Here is a 22,160-nt window from a genome sequence, read left to right as displayed (position 1 = left end):
ACAGTCTTTTTAAGTATTTTACTAATACGTCAACCTAAGTCTGGACTTCTTTTTGTATTGTAATTATGCCACTATCTGTAGCTGATGTGGCTATGTAGTCTGTGAATGTTCCAATATGTGAGCGGTGGTAGGTCGCTCGTGTAAATGTAAAAGAGCTACGGTGAGTGTACAGAGCCTTGAGGAGTCTCGGAAATTTTCGCTTTTTTTTAAACTTAAAAAAAAATCCCAGGTGCCAGACTTTGTTTATAGTTTGTTGGAGATCAAGAAAAGGGACCGTGGTATGTTTTTGTCTTGGAATCTCCTGATTACATATTTGTTGGCCAATCTATAAATTAATTAAATTGAATATCTAGGCGTAAACCTGAACTGGAATTTCAGGATTATTTTTTTTATTAAAGCCCATCAGTCCGCGGTTTTTAAGCATGACAGTATCAGGAATCAACAATAAACTATANAGAAGATCGTGGGTTCGAATCCCGCTCGTGACACTGACTTTTTTATCTCAACTAAAAACCTTAATTAATTGAAAGATATTAATTGGTCAAGCGGACCTCTAAAACTAGTGAATATATTATAAATATTAGACTGTTTCGTAATGACCAGACTTAAAGGCAATAAAATTTGGCCCGTTGGCATTTTTCGACCAATTTTGCACACATGAACCACTGGTACAAAATTGCATAATATCCGGTTACATGCATAAGCCATAATAGCTGGCTTTTAAGTAACAAAACTAAAACAAGTTAGTTTTGTGACTAACTTTCAATACTTTATCATATAATGACTTAATGACACGACTACTTAATGACACGTTTACGGACACTATTTGCGACTAAATAGATTTGTCCCAGATCATCCTGGTCCGTCATATGTCGCTGTGTTTTCACTCGCGTCCGGTCCGTTTGTAGATTTTGCGAAAGTTGAATGAAGAGGGATGGAATCCGGATTAGAGCTCTGTTCGACCCGTTCTTTGTTCTGATCGTCAATTCAGAGGCTGTTAAGTCTTTGATGGTACCAGTGTCTTTGTATTATTAAAAGTTAATTTTGGTCTTTTTGTGATTTCCGGCCGGCCTATTGAAGGTTTAACGGTTCGTTTATGTTTGATGTTATCCTGATGATTTAACACATGTGCAGATCTAATGTGGCCTTGATCGGTTAATCTATATTATAAATTTTCCTCTGGATGGAGATTGTATCTCTTTATTTTACTTATTTTCATTTCCTTTCAGTGGGCGATAAAGCGTAATTGTTCGAGCTTTAAGGTTTAGAAATGGTACATCAACCCGCAATCTTAGAATATTAGATGAAATGAACATCTCGTGATAAAATCCACTTGATTCGTCAGACAATCCTTGGCGACCTTGTCGCTTGAAAGAGTTTGTTCTCGAGATACAACCTTTCAAAATAGATCGTAAAATGTGGTTAGAAGAATTGGGAGATTTCTTTACAAACGAATCTCTACTAATCCCAAGGTCATTATTCACCGAAGAGGGACTGAGAAAGAGCACAAAAATCCTTATATTTAGCATTCCAACGTGTGAAACAAGGAAAATTATGGTAGTCATCTACTTCTAGGACGTGTGGCATCAAGGCTCATCATTTGGTTTGATACTTGACAGGTACTACATCATTATGCACTACAGTTCAAACGTATTGCTCAGTTTTCGGCGAATTCGCAACAAATGCTACCCAAAAAGCACGAACTGCTCTGAACGTCTTTGTAGAGCCAAGTCACACTCCTGTCAAGCGACAAAAACGAAATTCGCTTCATCGACCTGCTGAAAATAAAAATGGGAAAAGAAAATGGTGAAGTACAGAGGAATACTAACTCCCGAGATGGTAAGCAATGGGCAAGTTAAACCATGGGGTTGCATGTACGAAAAGGGTGACCGAATTACGCATACTTTCGACCTGATATCGAAACATAGAAAAGGCTATGGAACCCAGGACAACTACTGAAGCCGAAACGGGTCTGACAAACCAACCCAGCGAGTTAGACTGACCACAGGTGGAAGCGGTCATTTGGGTGCAATCCTTGACTCACCCCGCTACTACCATTCCGGATGGACATGTCCTTTAAATAACCGGACAGTTCAAGTTGTATTTTAGCTCAAGATGAGAAATGGAAAGCTCCAAAAACAGCGATCGTTAAAACAGACATTCCGGTAGCCCTAAACATCTTGTAAAATGTACGAAACAAGAATCGTCAATCTAATCTGATCAAAAGAAATCTGAAATGCTTGGAAGACAAAGAATGGACATTAACATTTACATGGGTCAAAGCTCATGTCGGAAACAGAGGAAATGAGGCTGCAGATCGAGAGGCAAAGGATGCTGCAATGGTCACGTGGCCGTGGAATTCTGTCGTGCACCTACGAGTTATGTGAAGTACCAAACTCGAATGCAAATACTGGATCAATGGAATACTGCATGGATCACGACAGAGCAAGCGTCGCATACCAAGAAGTTCTTTCCAACAGTGTCGGGAAGAATAAAGGCTGACTTCCCCACTCATTCGAAACAACTCAATTTTTGAATGGGCATGGCAGCGCTAAGTCGTATCTCTTCCGATTCTACGTGATCGACGACCCATCATGCGAATGTATGGCGTAGTAATAAACTCCCTTATTACAGGGTTACTGTAAGGGAAAAAAGTTCTAGTTCTTTGAGTCTTGAGGCCTTTGTGACATCACTGATCATCTCGAGAATAACTAAAACATATCACTTTGAAGTCTGTCCAGCATTTCAATGACCCCAGTATTCCATTTTGATTTTTTCAGATGCCAACATATGACGGATCTAATCAAATTCAAATTTACTTCACCTGTACTATTCCAAATTTTACGTTCTTTTTGTTTACAAAACAATTCAACAAAATCATCAAAGAATTGGTATCCGAGAAGATCGAAGTGGTAGAGCAGCGGCGTATTAAGCCGAAGGTCGTGGGTTCGAATCCAGCTCGTGACACCGACTTTTTTATCTCAACCAAAACCTTACATAAAAAGAATAATTAATTGAAGGAAGTAACTTGGTCAATTGACCACTAAAACATAAATGGATTAATATAAAATAAGTAAAGAAGTATCACTTCACTAACAGCTCCCCGTGACCACTTTATAAGTCGCTGAGAATTGAATCCTAATTACATAACATTTGAAAAACTGGCAAAAAGAGAGAAATTACGAACGGTTGTAGGTTGAGATGGGGAGTTGGTGTTTTTATTAATCGCAGCTGCTGTTGCTGTTTCCCCATGGTCATGCTGTTGACCGAAAAAGAAATTCAAATCACGATCAGTTATCACAATTTTGCACGAAATTCATCAAAATCCAATTCATTCTCTCCTCTATCCAAGATTACTCGATATTCCTCGGCGTAATTGGACTGGAGGGCATTCACGCTTATAAATTACATTCACCAGACTTCGTATCCACTATCACACAGTACTCGATATTTCTCGGGCTAATTGGGCTAAGCCCTCCATTCACGCTAATAAATTTGAAAAATGGCAAAAAAGAGGGAAAAATTCGAAAGATTGTAGGTTGAGATGTAGAGTTGGTGTTCGAGAGGATCGAAGTCTTGATAGCTCAAGTGGCAGAGCAGCGGCGTATTTAGGTCGTGGGTTCGAATCCCGCTCCTGACACTGAATTTTTTATCTCAACCGAAACTTTACATAAAAAGAATAATTAATTGAAAAAATCATCAAGCTTGTTTTGTTTTCTAACATTATCAACTTTCATAAGGAATCTATTAACTTTATCACCGAAACATTTTTAAGACGTTTTGAAATTCCATTAAATTTCAACGTTTAGGACCGTATGTCTTTCCTGGAGATGATTGGTCGCAAGACGTCCCCTCTTCACTTTACAGGTTCATCGGGCTCGGACGCACTCGCATAATTACTGTTTATTATTCATTGTGCCTTTTCCCCCGTCGGAGGCAGGAGTCAGTTGGGTGAGTATTGATAATAAAATATTTCAATAGAGGGGTGAAGTGTTTGGAGTGACGTGGACCGACATAAGGTAGCTTTGTCCTCGAGTGCCACGCTCCGAGTCCATTCATGGCCAGTAGAGCGTGGCACCCCCAGAACTGGTCCGCCCTTCCACCCAATCCCCAGACACCTTCAATTATAGATATTCTCATGGATTATTTCGGAACGGACAAGTCGCCAAAGCATTTTGCCAATGGCCTCTCATTTTTTACTCTTCTAGTCGAGATTCGATGTCCACCGTCATTCGGCCGATCTGCAAGATTAAACTTTCCGTTTGGTGTTTTTCGAACCGATTCGGTCCAAACGCGCACAACGAGATGAAAGGGCGGAATGTGTGGTCTGTTTAATATCAAATTAAAAACATGACAGTATTCATCTCCCCGCCTCACTTAAATACATATACACGGCCGACAAAGAGCATTATTTATGCTTCGGATTTTCAGTATGTTTCCCCGCAATTATAATACATACAACAAATTGCATCCGCTTCAAACCAGGGGCTCTTTTTCATCCTTTATCAAAAAATCCTGTCATAAATAATTTCAATTTCCTAAAAACAAAAACCTACTTTTCTTTTCAAAGTTGTTAATAATTCACATTAAATAGTCTTTAGTAAAAAAAAGTTATGTACCAATTATCCTCAGGGTTAGAGTTTTAGAGCAGAATTTGTGAAAAACTATTTAATAAAATAAATAAATAAACAAATGATTTTGACAACTAACCGTGTCTTAATGTAATTTGGTCCATCATCCTGGACTCTCCTTGCTGATTCCAGTTCTCCAACACGGGAACGACCCAATTATTGGTTCATCGCCCCTCGGTCCAGAAAGATCTCCATTTCTTCAAATTAACTTCACTTCAACGGGATCTATGTGATGTGGATTTCATTGAGTCATCAGGGTTATAAACTGGGTAAAGCTAGATCTATTTTTTTATTTAGATCTATTTTATTAGGACTTGAATTTCGTGAAGGTACCGTTTGTAGGCAATACTTTGGACTACATTTATGCGAATTGTACTCTTGTAATCTATGGATCTCTGTTTGATGGAATCTATTGGAACATCAGGGATATAAACAGGTACACGACTCATTTATCACTCCTTCTGAGGCAAATAATTCCAAGTATATCAATTTTGCTTCCCCGTAGTATTCAAATTCGCTAATTTCGTGGTCCGCTTGACCAATTAATATATTACAATTAATTAAGGTTTTTAGTTGAGATAAAAAAGTCAATGGGACGAGCTGGATTCGAACCCACGATCTTCGGCTAGATACGCCGCTGCTCTACCACTTGAGCTATCGTGACCTCGATCCACTCGGACACTAATTTCCCATCTCAACCCCACCTTTTGAATTTTCCCTCCTTTTTGCGTATCTAGCCGAAGATCGTGGGTTCGAATGCAGTATTGAAAGTGGAGTCCATTTTTTGCAAACGTTTTTTGGCTCTACGCGACCTATGACAAACGGAATTTACTGACACATCAGGGGTTTAAACAGGTTGAGGCAAGATCTATTTTGGGCTAGGATTTGAATTTGGTGACGATCATAAGTCTTTTGGAGTCAAACTATTCTAAGCAGTTCAATTTCGTTTTTAGTTTAGTAGTAGTTTTTGAGATATCGTTAAAGTAATCAGGGATATACATAGGTTGAGACAGAACTCATTTATCTATTGGTATGTGAATTTGGTGACGTATAGCACTCCGGAGGTAAAAGATTCTTTGCGTATTCATTTTACTTCTTCGTAGTTTTTAAACTTGACTGCATTTCTACAAAATTTTGCTTGTAACTTACTTGTTAAAATGTGATGTGGAGACTATTGAGACATCTGGGTTATAAGCAGGCCGAAGTAAGACCCATTTACCTTTATATGTTAGTATGTGAAATCGGTGAGGATACTACTTCCGTAGGAAGGCGTCGGACTTCAATTATGACAATTATTCAGGTAACCATTGTGCTGGAATCTATTGACAAATTATGGATATAAATAGGCCCAAGCTGTTCTGCTAGTATGTGTATTTGGTAACGATGCTCCTTCGAAGGCTAAAATTTGGTCTGAAGTTCTTCTAAATTTACTTGTAATCCTTAACACTCATGTCCTGGAAACTATTGTGTTATTTCGATTATAAACAGGTTGAGGCAAAATAATTTTTCTCCTGGTTGTGTATTTGGTCGATAGTCACTCTGGAGGCAAAAAGTTCCTTGCGTATTCATTTTGCTTTTTCGTAGTTTTTAAACCTAACTCCATTTTCGCAAATTTTACTTACTCCAAAACAACTAATGTGAAATGAATTTCATTGAGACTGTTAAAAACAGGTTGAGGCAATACCCATTTATCTGCGGATTTCAAGGATGTCAATTTTACTTTGTACTTTTCAAAAATGACTCCCGTTCTGTAAATTTTATGAAATAAACCGGATGTGGCGTAATCCGTTTTTTTCGGTTGTTAATGTTTCTCGTTTGGAGGCAAGTTTTTGGACAACATTTGTTCGAATTATACCTGTAATCACTCCGTCCTATGTTCTGGTGACAATTAAGACAAGGATATAAACAAGTTGAGGCAAGATCCAGTTTTCGGCTAGGGTTTGAATTTGATGACGATATTCCTTCTGAAGCAATACTTTGGGCTCCATTACTGCGAATTGTACCTGTACCCATGCACCCTACGAGCTGGAGTCTATTGAGGCATCAAAGATATAAATAGGCTCCGGCAAGACTTAGAGCCTGGTAAATGAATTTAGTGACCTTTATCACTCATTCGAAAGCAAACAATCGCTCGTAGTTTTCAACGTGCCATACTATTAAACCAATGAGCCCTTGAGAGGAAAATAACACAGGCGTCAGGGTTATAAGCAGGGTGAAAGAAGACATTCATTTCTATAAAATTCTGGAATTTATATTACTTTATATTCTACAGATAGAAATTTCATGATCTCTTTAGGACGTCTTGGAGATGATTGGGAGTATCCTGTCCACATTTTGGAAGAGTCCAGGGTACACCAGGGATATGGTTGTCCATGGCTGTTACAAAGCATAATCTCGACAATCTGCGCAGGTGATCAACGTAGAAGGTTCGACTTTAGATTATAAACCGGGATAAAACAAAAAACATTTGTTTATAGCTGATATTTTTCTTGATAGATGTACTCCCTTCCTCAGACTTGTCGGTTTGTGTAAGAAAAAGATTAATAACGCTCTCATCTGATGTTTAAGCGAGTGATAAGTGATCACTGTCATTTATCCGGGGGCAAATACAAATTGAAGGATCCGGCTCAAGGGCATAAATAAACGATGAACGCGTTATGAGAAGTATTAAGTGGGAGGCATCGGAATAATGGGCGGCCGGCTAATGAAATCAGAAGGGTGTGTAGTGTTGTTTGACGGAATGAAATGTTGAATAATCTGTAACAAGTGCAGTTTTTGCCCGAGGGATGTAATCCAAGTCTAAAAGGGCGGATCTAAATACGGCATGGAAGGGTGTAGCACTCCAGTGGGCTGGAAGTAACTCTTTGGCATATGCCCTTTCTAAAATCGTGGACCACACCCGCCCCATGGACTGTCTACCGTTTTCACTCGGACAAAGGGAAAAAGGGGATTTACGCCAGACCGTATTATCTATCTCGTTCTCACAAAGTCAGAGATTCAAAGCGAAATGACGAATCCCTAGTAGCACAGTTGGACGAAAAAGCACAATTTAACTCCTTGGAATTTGTCACCCAATATTCGTAAAAATGAGCAAACCCACGAAATATCTCTGAGACTAAGACACTCAATACATCAATACAAAGAATAAAATCTCATTTTGAGAGAAAGTTTTGGTCTTAATAAAATCGACTGGAACAGTGCCAAAGTAATGGAGACATTCCACCTTTTGATGAAGGTTTGAAAATAATTTCACTTAAAAAAGAATCTGTATATCGTAATAGTTTTATAAGTGTANTACTGGCTGGAGATAATTGAAGCATCAGGGGTATAAACAGGTTGAGGCATGGCTCATTTATCCCCTAATAAGCGAATTTGCGACGATTATAACTCCTTCAGAGCTAAAAGGTCCGGGACTTGGTCAGTCACGTGTCCTGCATAAACCTCTTGGACGTGTTCACAAACCCCAAGATTTTGGACCATTTAATCTCGGGGAGTGATTTGGTGATGTCCTCTCCTTCAAAAGTTTCAAATCAGACCTAGCATACCTATCATACTCTGCGAGGTAGTACCTCGGCGTTTCTTCTTTTATTTCGCAAAGGGATCTGGTAGAATACCCATTACGGAGAGGTGTCTTCTCAGCCCGTCAGGATACCTATCCCCTCCTTGAGTTAGAGAATAGCCATTTCGATTCTGCTGGTTTGATCTCCTTAACAAACTCCTTCGATTGTCCGTGTCCGGGGGATAGATTCTATTCTTTAAGGAATTGTTTCATACCGCAGTTTTTAATACTCTCTCAGTAAATGATTAAAGAATAAATGTTTTGAGTAATCGGCCGGAAATTATCTTAGAGAGATGGGCAGGGATACAAGCAGGTTGACGTAGTACCCATTTTTCAGTTCGTGTATGAATCTGTCCTTCGGAGGTCTAACAATTTCACTTCTTCGTACTTTTCAAAGTTAACTCCATTTCTGCACATTTTCGTTTTAATTTACTAATTGTAACGTTACGTGGAGATTATTGGTACTTCAGGGATATCAACAGAGATTAGATTTTTGTTAATAATATATTATGGAATTATTCATGGATAATTTCGAAAAAAATCTTTTCAAATCAAAGAACAATTGATTAAATCTGTTCATTTTTGAAACGCTATGTAGACGATATTTTATGCATATGGTCGGGAACATTAGAGGATCTCAAAGAATTCCTCCAACTAATTAATTCTCTACACCGTAGTATAAATTTTACATTAGAAATTAACAAAGATGGTTGTTTGAACTTTTTAGACCTAAAATTGTCCATAATAAACAACCTAATAGAAATAGACGTATATAGAAAACCCACAACTACAGACACTATGATACCAGCGGATTCTTCCCACCCATGGTCCCAAAAGGCTGCTGGTTTCATTTGGCTCATAGACCGGATGTTAAAACTTCCGCTAACACCTGATAACTATAAAAAAGAATTAAAAACTATTAAAACCTTAGCAAAAAACAACGGGTATCAAGAAATATTTATTGATAGGTTGCTAGTTAAAAGAATAAAAAAATTAACTTTAAACGAATCAACAATAGGACTCAGCCACCCCACCACAAATGAATCATTAGGTTTCCGTTGTTTGCCATACATTGGTGAATTATCGGAAAAAGTTAGTAAAATTTTTAAACAAGAAGGTTTTAGAATAGCTTTTAGAAGTACGGGTTCACTTAAAAACATCCTCTCAAAACCTAAAGACAAAGTAGACAACTTGGCAAAAAGCGGGGTTTACCAACTCAATTGTAATGATTGTGATATTAAATATATAGGACAAAGCGGTAGAGAAATAAAAACAAGAGTAAAAGAACACTTGCCTAAATCGAGCAAATTTTCGGAATTTAAGGACCATCTAAAAGAAACAAAACATAATTTCAATTCAAATTTAAATACAAGAGTGTTACATAGTTTCAACAAAGGGAAAGAACTAGATTGGTTTGAGAAATTTGAAATTAAAAAATGTAAAATTGAACATGGTGATAAATGCATTAATAATATAACAGATTTTGATCTACCTCCCATTTTAAATATGTACATAAATTATATTAAACTTCCAAATAATTAAATTAATTATTTCAATTTTCATTGTTTTTATAATAATTTAATAATATTAAGGTATTATTCTAATTTTTTATCTTTAATCATTAATTTATAATTATTTTCTTACAGTATTTATCATTATAATATTTACTTGTGTTATAATTCCCGCTTTTCGCACGTTCAAATTGAGCGCCATTAAAAAACCAGGTTCTCATTTGAACGTCGCGTTGGCGGGGGTATCGGCGGGTTCAGTTTTGCAATTCATGTCGAGAGACGGGGTTGTCGAAATCCTTCAACCTGATGATGACCTAAGGGCTCGAAATCCGGATGGTTGGAAAACATACGTTCCCGATTTACTCATCGTCAACAAGACAAGAGGATCTTTAACGTCCGCACCTAGCCTATTCGGCCTTATCGGACGTTTTGATTCTCAAGTTTGAAGTTGGAAAACAACTTACTGTGAGTAGGAACTATCTTTTTAAAAAAGGATTTAACTATGGATCTCTACTGTGACATCCGGAATTCAAACAGTCCTGGGCAAGAGTCATTTGTCCGTTTGTAAGTAAAATTGGTGAGGGTACTCTTTCGGTACCGAGGTTTCGGGCTTCATTTGTGCGAATTATACACAAAACCATTTTATGTTCTGGAATCTATCGACAAATCAGGGATGAGTAAAGCAAGATCCATTTCTCGACTAGGATTTAAATTTGTTGACGATTCACTTTCGTAGGTAAGACATTAGGCACCATTTGTGGAACTTGTACCTTCAGCCGTTGTGCAATATTGGCTGGAGATAATTGAAGCATCAGGGATATAAACAGGTTTAAGTAAAACCAATTTATTTGTGAATATGTGAATTTGGTCGTTTAAATATTATTTCTTTATAGTTTTTAATGTTCACTTCATTTCTGCAAATTTTACTTGGTACACAGCTAATATAAATTAGAGTATATTGAGGCATCAGGGTTATAAACAGGTTGAGGCATGGCTCATTTATCCCCTAATAAGCGAATTTGCGACGATTATAACTCCTTCAGAGGCAAAACAGTTCCTCGCGTATCAATTTCGCTTCATAGTAGTTTTCAAATTGCCATGCTAGTGTAAAACCACCAGTTTTCAGTAACTGTTGCGCATGTACCACTATTTTTTCCCCAGCTATTTCTGGAAGAAGGGTAATTCTAACTTTTCATTTTCAATGTAGTCAAATATATCAATCCTAATCTATTTTTATCATGTTTTCCGTTTCTATGTTATTGTACTACTGTCCCTGTTCACTGTAGTATCAAAAAGAAGAAGAAAAAAATATTTTCGCCTATTACAGTGGTCGAGTATTTTCAATTCATTCTCAATTTTCGGCATCCCTGGTTGTTATCCCAAATAATATTCGGCACCTCACAGAACATGAAAGTTGACTATAAAAATAAAAATTTTCTGCATGCCGAATTCGGCAGCCGACTAATGGTTTGGCGTCATGTTAGGCACCTGGATACCATTCCCGAACGTATGGTCGAACTTTTCCACAGTCGAAAAAACGTAGGCTTTACGACATTTCCGAACTTTTTATTAATTTACGAATATCTATAAAACAGCAAAATCTCACTGGCACTCCCTACATGACACGCGAGAATGGCACAATTAAACAGAAGACAAACACTTGGAGTGAGTAGAAATACTTTGATTGAATATAAAAAATATATTTTGCATTGTATAAATTCACTTTTCTACATCCTAAATGTATTTGTTAAATGTAAACAATGTTTGTAAATCCCACGCCCTGAAGATGATCTCAATAAAGATCGAAACGTTGGCGCGATAAAGAAAATGTTTTTCTGAAACCTACATCACACCAGACGCATCTCACGATTTCTGAATAACTAGTGATACTAATGATGAGTACGGTGGTATCGGTAGATGTTTTCGATATAGCATCCCTGGTTATAACTCATAGTTGAAGTTTTTTTTTCGTATGGATAAAAAAAACATACCTATAAGGTCAATTCTTCCTCCTAAATCGGAACCGATAAGAGCTTAATTGGTCTTTAGTGTTATTAAAGTCCAATGGTCTGATCGGATTGTGCAAAAGAGATTTTAATCCTAATAATGGAAAGTGGAGAGAGCGAGAGAGGTGTCTTTTTTTGTTCGGCGGCGGGTTGCTCCCTCGTGACGGTGAAAAGGGTGCGAACGACTTTTTATTTTCGCCCGAGGGCACATTAATCTTTGCGATCTCTTCTTCTTTACTTTTAATTCCTCCTGTTTGCCGTCGCAATTGTTCACTTTTGTGTGAAGTCAGAGGCGGATAAGAGGGTCATGGGGTGATTGAAACATCATCTCTAGTCGAGTGAGGGCAATGAATGCTGATTAAAAAGCATTGGTTGTCGTAGGAGGGTCACATCTGTTGTCGTGGCACACATGACATACCAGTTGTACCGGAGGCCGACCCCTCCCTAATTGCGTCAAACTTATCTGTTATTACTTTAATTCAGGGATAATCTATTTAAATCCCTCGGCCACCGTCTAGTGATATTTTCTATTACCTTCGGACCTTTTAGCCGGGGTGGTTATTAAACAATTTCCTTTTCCGTTTTACATTCTAATCCAATAGACATAAAACGACAAACTTGGATGGTTATTAAAGGGCACCATCGGGGAAATTACAGGCTGAGGGCTGTAAAAGAATTTCACAAGGGGTTGACCTCCCTGGCATAGCCTTATCAGACTTCCAGATAACTTAATTGTTCACATCTTTTAATTCCAATTATTAGTATTTTTTATTAATCAAGTTAGTGGGCTTATTGCGACAGGAAGACTTTAGTAAGGATGGTATTAAATCAGCCCTTAACAGCCTTTACTTCCGCCAGGGAGTTGTCGAAGCCGGTCGAATTTTTACAAAACTACAGCTTTTTCCGTATATAATTTTAACCATCTTTAGTTTTTCCGTCAAATTAACCCTTTTATATCTTCAAATTAACCCTATTTAAGTTCTATATCAATTTTTTAAATTTCAAATTAACCTTTTTAATTCACAATAACCTTGTTTTAATTTCAAATTAACCCTTTATAAGTTCATATCGAACTTTGAAATGAAATGAAATTAATTTAATTTTCAAAAAACTTGAAATATCTAGGTAACTTCAAATTATCATTTTTTCAATTTCTAATTAACTTTTTCCTTAAAGCTTGAAAAAAACTTAGAAGATGGTATGAAATGTAAATGTGTAAAGTAAAGTTTCTGTATATTTGCGAATTTTTTTAACATGAAAGTGTCGGGCCCTTAAAAGACCATACGTAAATTTATTACAACTAATTTCTTTTTACATTTTGTTAAATATAAAATAATTAGTCTATAAAATAATTATTTCATATTTTAAATAAATCTCAAAATAATAGAAACATGGTTTGTTTTTATCGTATATTTAGTTTCATTATGTTAAATTTGAATTTTAATTGCAATTAGTTTTCTTGTTCGATTTTACATTACAACCCGTTTTATATTTTAAAAATATCAAAGAAAATTAAGTCTTTGATTTTTATGTTTGATTTTATATAATTTCTAATTTAAATTGTAATTAGTTTGTACAAGCCATTTTATATTTTATAAAAATATTCAAATTAAAAGAAGAATCCTTGATTTTTATATTTATTTTCAGGTAATTTTAAATTGTAATTGTAATTATGTTCTTCTAAGTGGCCAATTATTGTAAACTGCTCAAAAATGAATAGGGATATTTGTAATTTATTCTTATTCTATTAATTTTAATTAAATTAACCGATATATTATTTTTAGTTGGTTAAGACAAAATAGAAAATACAAACCAAAAACAAAAAATTTGTTAATTCTCATTTTTAATAATGGATTTACTTAAGAAGAGTAAACATGAAGATGACTCATTTTGTAACCAAAAAACTTTTCTCGTTTTTTCTCCATTTTAATCCAGTTGTATTCTCTTTAATCATGGAACGACATGATCTTGAACTATAAGTTCGCAATATTATTGTGAGAATGAGCCATCGGGGTTAGGTGCAAATAATTGGCCTTGTAGAGGATCTCAGAGCATTACGACGCTAATAGAAGACAGACATATTGTCATTGCTGCAAGACGGAACCCTTTCCATCGTGCCCGCCAGATCCTAAATGAAGTGCAAGATGTATGGGCAAGGGCTTTATAAAGACAAACGATTCGTAAAAGTTGGCCTCACGTAGCATCTGTGAGACGACAACAGCCCGCCATTATCAACTTAGGAGAATATGGTGCAGCGAGCGCCTAGAAGTGAACACTAATTGGAATGCTGTTATGTTTACTGATAAGTCTCGTTTTGTCTGTACAGTGATAGCAGGTGCTATTGCCTCAGTTCGTGCTCCCTTCAGTGCAGTCTGGGCTGGGACTTACACCGGAGGACGAACTGGACTCCATATTGTTAAAGCAACCTCACCGCAGTCCGTTTTGTCCAACAAATTATGGATGAATGCATCCCTCAAATTAGGAATTTCACTGGCAGGAATTTTCTATTACTTGATGGCAATGTCAGACTTCATAGAGGCAGAGTTGTTCACCAAGGTTTAGAAAACCTGGGAATTTCCGATCTGCCCCTTCCCCCATCGTCTCCAGACCTCAATCCCATTGATCACATGTGAGATGCGTTGCAGAGAAGGCTTTTCGCTCACCATCCGCAGCCAGTTGAACCTTGTGGAACTTGCAACAACTGAGTGCAGCGTTGCGACATTTATGGAGTCAAATTCCTCATGAAATTAGTAACTACCTTATTAACAGTATGCGAAACAGGAGCACAGAGGTTTTAGCTAACAGAGGACATTTTACACGGTATTAATTGTTTTAAAAAACGATTGTGTCCAATAAACAAAATTATGGAATTAAAACCTTTTATTTTGTTATTTCTCAAAATCCCTTAATTTAATTTTCTTTCTTAAGAAAAAAACAATAATTTCTAACAAATTTTAATGCAATTTATAATAAAATTGAAAATAAAAACTACAAAATTGGCAATATCCCTATTCATTTTTGAGCAGTTTATATCGGTAGCAGTTACCGGTTTACAGCGGTAAAAAACAAATTGCACAATTTTTTTAATGCTTTAAAATATACTTTAAAATAGAAGTTAAATAAATTTAATTTGAACTTTAAATTGTTGATTTGGAGTTAAAAAANAGAGAGAGAGAGAGAGAGAGAGAGAGAGTGCATTTGCCACGAGACGAGGGAAGAAAGAAAGGAATCAACGCAGGCTGGTGAATTATTTTAAAACAGGAGGAGGATTACGGTAGAAATCTGTGCGCCCTTCTCTAAAGCCGGCCGTCCTTAAGATTAACCGCGTTTGAGGGCTGGGACTGGAAGAGAGGATTAACCCGAGTCACGCATCCCCACGTTACTTCGATTTCGTCTAAATAATGCAGTCATTCGCCTCGGCAACGTCTGCCAGTCGACTATAATCTACACGCCGTTTGCTGCCTCAGGTCCACCACGTTTCGAAAGTGTTTCGTTTATTTTTATTTATTTATTCTCTCTCGCCTTTTTCCTTTTCCTCCAATCGACTTTCCGGACATCGGACGTGCCTGCTTTCCTATTCCACAGGAACGTCTGTAAATCTCCTTCTAAGAAAATATCCCATGTTCAAAAATGTCCGAACGGAAAAAATGGCGAATAGGTAAAGAATGCTCTTTTAAATGACACGAACATTATAGAACAATGTAATTTGGACCTTCGCCCTAGAATAATTGACTCAGGACCAAAAGCTATTTTAAACTCTCATCTCGACTTTACTACACGGAAAAAAGTAAGATTTACATCCATTATATTTCGTGGTTCGATTTACCAAATCACTACTTTCAAATAATTAATCTTTATGCAAGGTATTGGTTAAAATGAAAAAGTTAGTGTCACGAGCGGGATTCGAACCCACGACCTTCGGCTAAATACGCCCCTGCTCTACCACTTGATCTATCGTGACCTCGATCCACTCGGACACCAGCTTCCCACTTCTACCTACCTTTCGAATTTTACCTCCTTTTTGCCATTTTTCAAATGTCGTGTTCTCAAATTCAAATTCTCGACGACAAATGAAATGGCCACGGAGAGCTTTAGTGAAGATATACTTCGTTTTATTTATTAAATCCATTACATTTCGAGGTCCGATTGACCAAATAACTTCTTTCAAGTAATTGATCTTTATGTCACAAGCGGGATGAAAAATGGCAAAAAGGAAGGAAAATTCGAAAGGTTGGTTGAGATGGAGAGTTGGTGTTCGAGTGGATCGAAGTCACGATAGGTCAAGCGGTTAGAGCAGCAGCGTATTGAGCCGAAGGGCGTGGGTTCGAATCCCGCTCCTGACACTAACTTTTTCATTTTAACTTTTTCAATACCTTATAAAAACATTAATTAATTGAAAGTAATCTTTACAATTCATACAGTTGTTCAACACAACAAAGACACCACCTAATCAAGGACAGCTATATCTAAAAAGTGCGAGAGTTGCTATCGAACCTTTCAATTCTGGTTTAGCCTGAAAAATTAGTTTCGTCCCAAAATTGTTGAGGTAATTTTTTTCACGAACCAACGATAGCTTGGTCTTGTTAAAATACAGTCTGATGGCCTGTAGATTACTGGATTGTTGTACTTAGAGCGATGCTGATTGAATTCATGCAGTTATGATTGTTTTATATAAGCACAATTCTACCCATGCTACATCTAAAAGTTCTAAGTGTAGAATTTTTAAAATATAAAATAATTTAAACATTTATTTAATTGAGGAATTATTTGTTATTTAAATTTTTTTTTCGATTTAATAGACGGACAATTATTATAAAAAAGTGATAATAAAACGTTATCAAATTAAAAGAAGAATCCTTTATTTTTATCTTTAATTTTAGGATTTTTATTTTTAATTGTAATTAACTTTCATGTGGGATTTTATTTAAAAAACTATTTTATATTTAAACAAAATTCTCAAATTAAAAGAAGAACCCTTTACTTTTATCTTAATTTTAAAGGTAATTAATTTTTATATGTCCTTCTAAGAGGACATATAAAACACATCCCCTATGATTGTTTATCTTTAAAGAAAGGGTTAATCAAAACTTAAAAATGTAAAAGTTTAAAAGTCTTAATTTGAAGGTAAAAAAGGTTTATTTAAAAAAAATTGAAATTAAAAAGGGTTAATGAGTCGGAAAAAGTTATATTTCCCAATTGAATCGAGGATCTTTTTAGAAAAATTTTAAAATTAAAAGACCTTTTGAAATAGTACAGTAACTTTACAATTTTACACGCTTATACGTCATACTATCTTTTAGCTTTTTAATGCTTTAAAGAAAAGATTAATTTGAAATTAAAAAGGGTTAATCTCAACTTAAAAATTTTATGTTTAAAAGGAGTTAATATGAATATAAAAAAGTTAATTTGAAATTAAAAAGAGGTAATTTGTCGGTAAAAACAATATTTCTCGTTCCATTGATTTTTCCAGATCGGCTTTAACTCGATAATTAATTTTCGTTTACTCTTCTAAGAGCACAATTATTTTATACTTTAATAAAATATCGTAAACTTACAATTTTACATGGTTTTATTTTGTATACAATCTCCTAAAGATAGGGTTAATTTGAAGTTTAAAAGGGTTAATTTGTCTAAAGTAAAGTAATATTACCTACTTATTATTTATTTATTTTTTATCTCTAGAATTTATAAAACAGTCTTATTTTACTTAATCCATTATAGCAAATAAAGATTTATTTGTTTATTATTATTATTTTAACCAGTGTAAAATTAATAGATGGCTACATTTAACCAGTTTTAATAAATAAAATATGTTGAAAAAAATAATGCTTTTGCTCAAAATTGCGAAAAAAAACATCTGTTTTCTCTATCAATTATATTGAAAAATAGACGTCCAGCTGATTTTTTCGTCATGTTTAGATTGTAAGTTAGCAGTTTCTTTACAAAGTTTAACCAATCTCAGTATTTCGTCGACATTGCTATTTTACTTCTTCGTTCGTAAATATTGCTTGGATTTTTCCCCTGTGGCGATGAGTCCTAAAATAAGAGGACGGGCCTGTTCGACGTTATCTCATCTCAAATTCGAACTGGGCCCGTTGCCTCGTACCTGGATGTTGAAGAAGGTTTAAAACAGTCACAGTTTCACCTGATTGTATCGCTGAAGATTGCATCGATTCAATTAGGTCCCTGGGTCCCATTTTCAACTAATGAGTGTTAGAAGCAACAAGTCATAAAAAATAACGATATTTCCAGTCCGTCAAGTCTGAAATCATATTTGGTTTAAAAAGGTAGGCTTAAAAAGTGTACAAGAGACAAGGGCAGTGGAAGGTTGGATCCAGAAGTCGGTAGGAACTTTTGGAGCTAAGGCTGAAATCTAAGAAGCTTTGACAGTTGGCGGAACCTCACAGTCCCTCTCCGTATGTCCAAAGTGGTCGCGGTAATTTTGTAGCTGCTCAAGTCTTCCCATCCCATATGGTCCCTCTCCGCCATCTCTTTGGACGTCCTATCATCATTTCTATCGTTTAGGGGGGTCTACACTCATGGAGAACAAGATTAAGGGAAAAGATATTAGAATTTTTTCCGACAGTCAGGCCAGTCTTAAGTCACTACAAAAAGAGTTATCAACATCTAGGCTGGTAGAGAAAACCGTTGAACTTATTAATAGGATTACTACCAGGTACGAGAATAGGGCAACCCTCATATGGATACCAGCTCATAAGGTGCACTATGGCAATGAAGAGGCGGACAGCCTGGCCAAAGAAGGCTCAAATACCGCGTTTGTCGGGCCACAACCGCTATTATCCCACTCTATAAGCACAGCAAAAGAGAGTATTAATTGCTGGGGCATGAAATAATTCCTGAAAGAATGGAATCTGTCCCCCTGACATAGGCAATCGAAGGAGTTTCTGAAGGAAATCAAACCAAAAGAAGCGAAATGGTTATTCTCTAACTCAAGGAGGGGAATTAGGAGGCTAATAGGTATCCTAACGGGCCATTGCCCCTTGAGAAGTCACCTCTTCATAATGGGTATCCTACCAGACCCCTTTTGCCGCTGTGAAATAAAAGAAGAAACGTCTCGACACTACCTCGCAGAATGTGATAGGTATGCCAGGGATAGATTTGAAATCTTTGAAGGAGAGGACATTGACAAATCATTCCCCAAGATAAAATGGTCCAAAATCTTGGGGTTTGTAAACAGGTCCAAGAGGTTTATGCAGGACTCGTGAGCCGACCAAGTCCCGGACCTTTTAGGGATGGGGTACAGGCCTACCTAGGCTTTTAACCCCTCGGGTCTCGGTCGCCCACACTGCATAATATATATATCGTTTAGGGGTAACCAATGATGGAGGTAACCTTTCCCTTTTCCTCCTAACTTCTTTCATTTACTCCTCCTCACCGCTTTGGCAGAGGTTCCTAGATTACTGAACCCGCACCCCTCAGGCAACGGATACAAACAGTGGGGGATTCTTAGGGACTTAGTATTCTTAGACCTCAATTGAGGTTGGAATCGTGGAGGTTGTGGTTTGAGAACAACGTGTATCTTAGAAGTAGGATACCCGCTTACCGGAGCCGGAGAGAGTCTTTTCTATGGAGGTTCTAGCTTTTGCTAGAATGTGCTCTGTTTTTGATTGGATTGCGTTGCATCACCTCCCTTGCCAGAAGATTTGAAAGTCCATGGATGTAAAATCTTCCTGGTTCTATTCTAAGATGGTATCGGACGACTGCGAAACCTCCTTGGGGGATGAGTCAGGACATTAAATATCCTCAGTCTGATTCAACCTAGCTGAGTAAAGAAGGGAACATCTGTCCAAGTCTTCTTTGAACTTGTCTCTTAAATCTTGAGAGGGGATTTCACGTCAGTCTGCTTAGTAGGTATAGTCCTAAGCATCTGGCTTGAGTGAAAGTGGTTGATATACACTGTGTTAGCCTCCATCTTTCATAAGTTTAAGTTAGTCGCTGGATTCGGGTCAGAATTGCGGCATTATCCTCCTAGGTGTCGGGATACATATGTCAGCAGTGTAAAAGGTATACAAGAATGGACTGCGAGTGCTCCCTTTCGGAACGCCCGCTTGTATCGGTGTGAGAGATGTCCGCAGATGAGTACACCTCATTCTGACTCAGCTTTCAGTTAAGTATGATTCCAAAATAAGGTAACGATGACAGGGTAGGAAGTGTTTATGTTCATACCATAGAGTTATCAAATGACGCATAGACGCAAGGAAGCTTTATCCATTCAAGTCAGATAAATAATAAATTTCTTTTACTTGATATTTATGCTGACTAAACATAAACACTAAACGAGAACAATAGTCCTATAAGGAAAACTAGTTAAACAAGAAAATATTTTTTGTTTTCGTACCAGAAGGTTTTAGTTTTTGCAAATATCTGGCCATTGTTCACCCTTCAGCCCTTTAATTGAATGTCTCTGTGTTGTTGAAATATTCGGTTGTTAGAATCAATTAATATCGGACGTTTTGATCGAGAGGGGATTAAAAAAAAGTCCCGTGATTAACCATCATAAATAAAACATAGAAATGAATAGGTCGCCGTGTTGTCAGTCACTAGTAGAACAAATATGACGGGGGGGATCGGTTTGTGCAAATGTTTGATCAAAGATTTATTCGGGAGCTACCAAAGGAAGGAGCCAGCGATCCGTGACCGACAGCAAACCTAATATTGTGCCCCACAAATTAGAAAAGGGGACCAAATGGTTTGCCCAGGCTCGGGGTCCGCACTCCGCACTCGTAGGCTCGGTCTGAGGGATTTCTACCCGCTTTCCGTACGGAATTTTGTTAGTCACGCACGTAGAATCCATTTTATTACTTATTTGAGTTTATTGGTCATGGCTCCGGCGACCACCGGCTTCATCGTTATTGTCTGTTAATCGACGTCAGGCCGGCCGATGGGTTTTTAGCGTGATTTAGCTTTCTGGCGATATCACGTTTTCTCTATTGGGTTTTATTTAAAAATTTACGTTTTTCAACACGAAGGTTTGATTTTTGACAAGCCCCTGCCTGTTTTACATTAAGGAAATCTTCCGTACCTAGCAAAAGTCATGAGATTTTCACAGATAGACTCACGCTTAACAGTTCTTTTTCCTTTTGAAAAACTTGTTTATAAATAACAATTCAAACAAAAATAAATAAAAAAGAAGAAGTTTACTCTAACAGGTAATGATCAAATATTGAGCTCATATGTGTACTATTCGAACCAAAATAGCATCGATTTGAAAACGCGTTAATTCAAAATGTTAAACGGTTTGGCATAATCTTGGACAAAATAACAGTAAAGTGTAAAGCGCTGCTGTTTAATAAATGATAGAAAGCTTTTATACAAACATGACTAAGCTACTTATATATAATTTCACCTAATAAAAATTTAAAAAACTAATAAAAAAACAAGGATGATGAAAATCAGCGATATCCCGTTTTGCTAATGTGCCAAGTTGATTACACCGAAACTATTATTTTTCTGTAAAATATTAAAATAACAGGGGTATTCACGATGTTGTAAGATGTTAATTCGTGTTAAGTCGAATAGAGAAAAGTACAGTAACATCGTGAACGCTCCCTTCTTTTCTTAGCATGTTAAACGTCAATTTTTCTGCAATGCTGAGCGTGACGACTAGTAGAACCCAAAATAAAGCTATAACAGTCCTTGAAGGCTTGTTGTTGTTTGTTTTTCTGTTGTGTTAAATTGTAAGATTCCAGAAGTTAATAAAAAAGGAAAAATAATCAACTCTTTCATACAAAATGATATCTAAAAAGCTTCACTTCGTGCCGACATACCTAACTTGTATCCTATCGTCTAACAGCCTACAACTTTATAGGATAGGGGATGAATCTTTTATGAATGAGAGTATAAGGACAGGTCAGAAATGTATTGGTCTGATTTAATTAATGCGTATTTAAGAATAAAACTACGTGTACACAAAAAAAAGCTGTTAAATTCATGGCTGCCATGTTGGTTACCTACGCCCTAACGGATAACAATGTGACTACATTTTCGACCTAACACCTAACATTGGCCCTGGCCTGTTAGATCGAGCAATGTTAACAAGCCGATTCTTACAAGTATACGTCATCATTTTTCTCGATCTAACACGACCTAACAGACTTAACAGGGTTAACACAAAGATCGTGAATACCCCTATTGTTAATGTAGTGAAATATATGGGAATATGGTACGGTCAGGACAATCCGAGCAAATTTAAGTCAGCGGAGCGATTTTTCATCAAATGCATTTTTTCAATGTTTCTTAGCAAAAAAAATGAACAAATTCGAAATATTTACCTCTCTTTTGCAACATATTTTTCCGACTTGTAACCAATTTTTTAAATTCTAGAATTGAAAACTTGAGAGTTTTGACAAGAAATAAACTGGGGGAGTTTTTGGACCTGTGAGCTTTAGATCTTTCTTATTATTTAATTTGTGGTTTATTTTTCTTTTTAAGG

Source organism: Cimex lectularius, unplaced genomic scaffold, assembly GCF_000648675.2.
Source record: "Cimex lectularius strain Harlan isolate CLEC.00 unplaced genomic scaffold, Clec_2.1 scaffold117, whole genome shotgun sequence".
Taxonomy (NCBI): Eukaryota; Metazoa; Arthropoda; class Insecta; order Hemiptera; family Cimicidae; genus Cimex; species Cimex lectularius.
The sequence above is the reverse complement of the archived record's forward strand: the minus strand, read 5'-3'. Positions refer to the sequence as shown.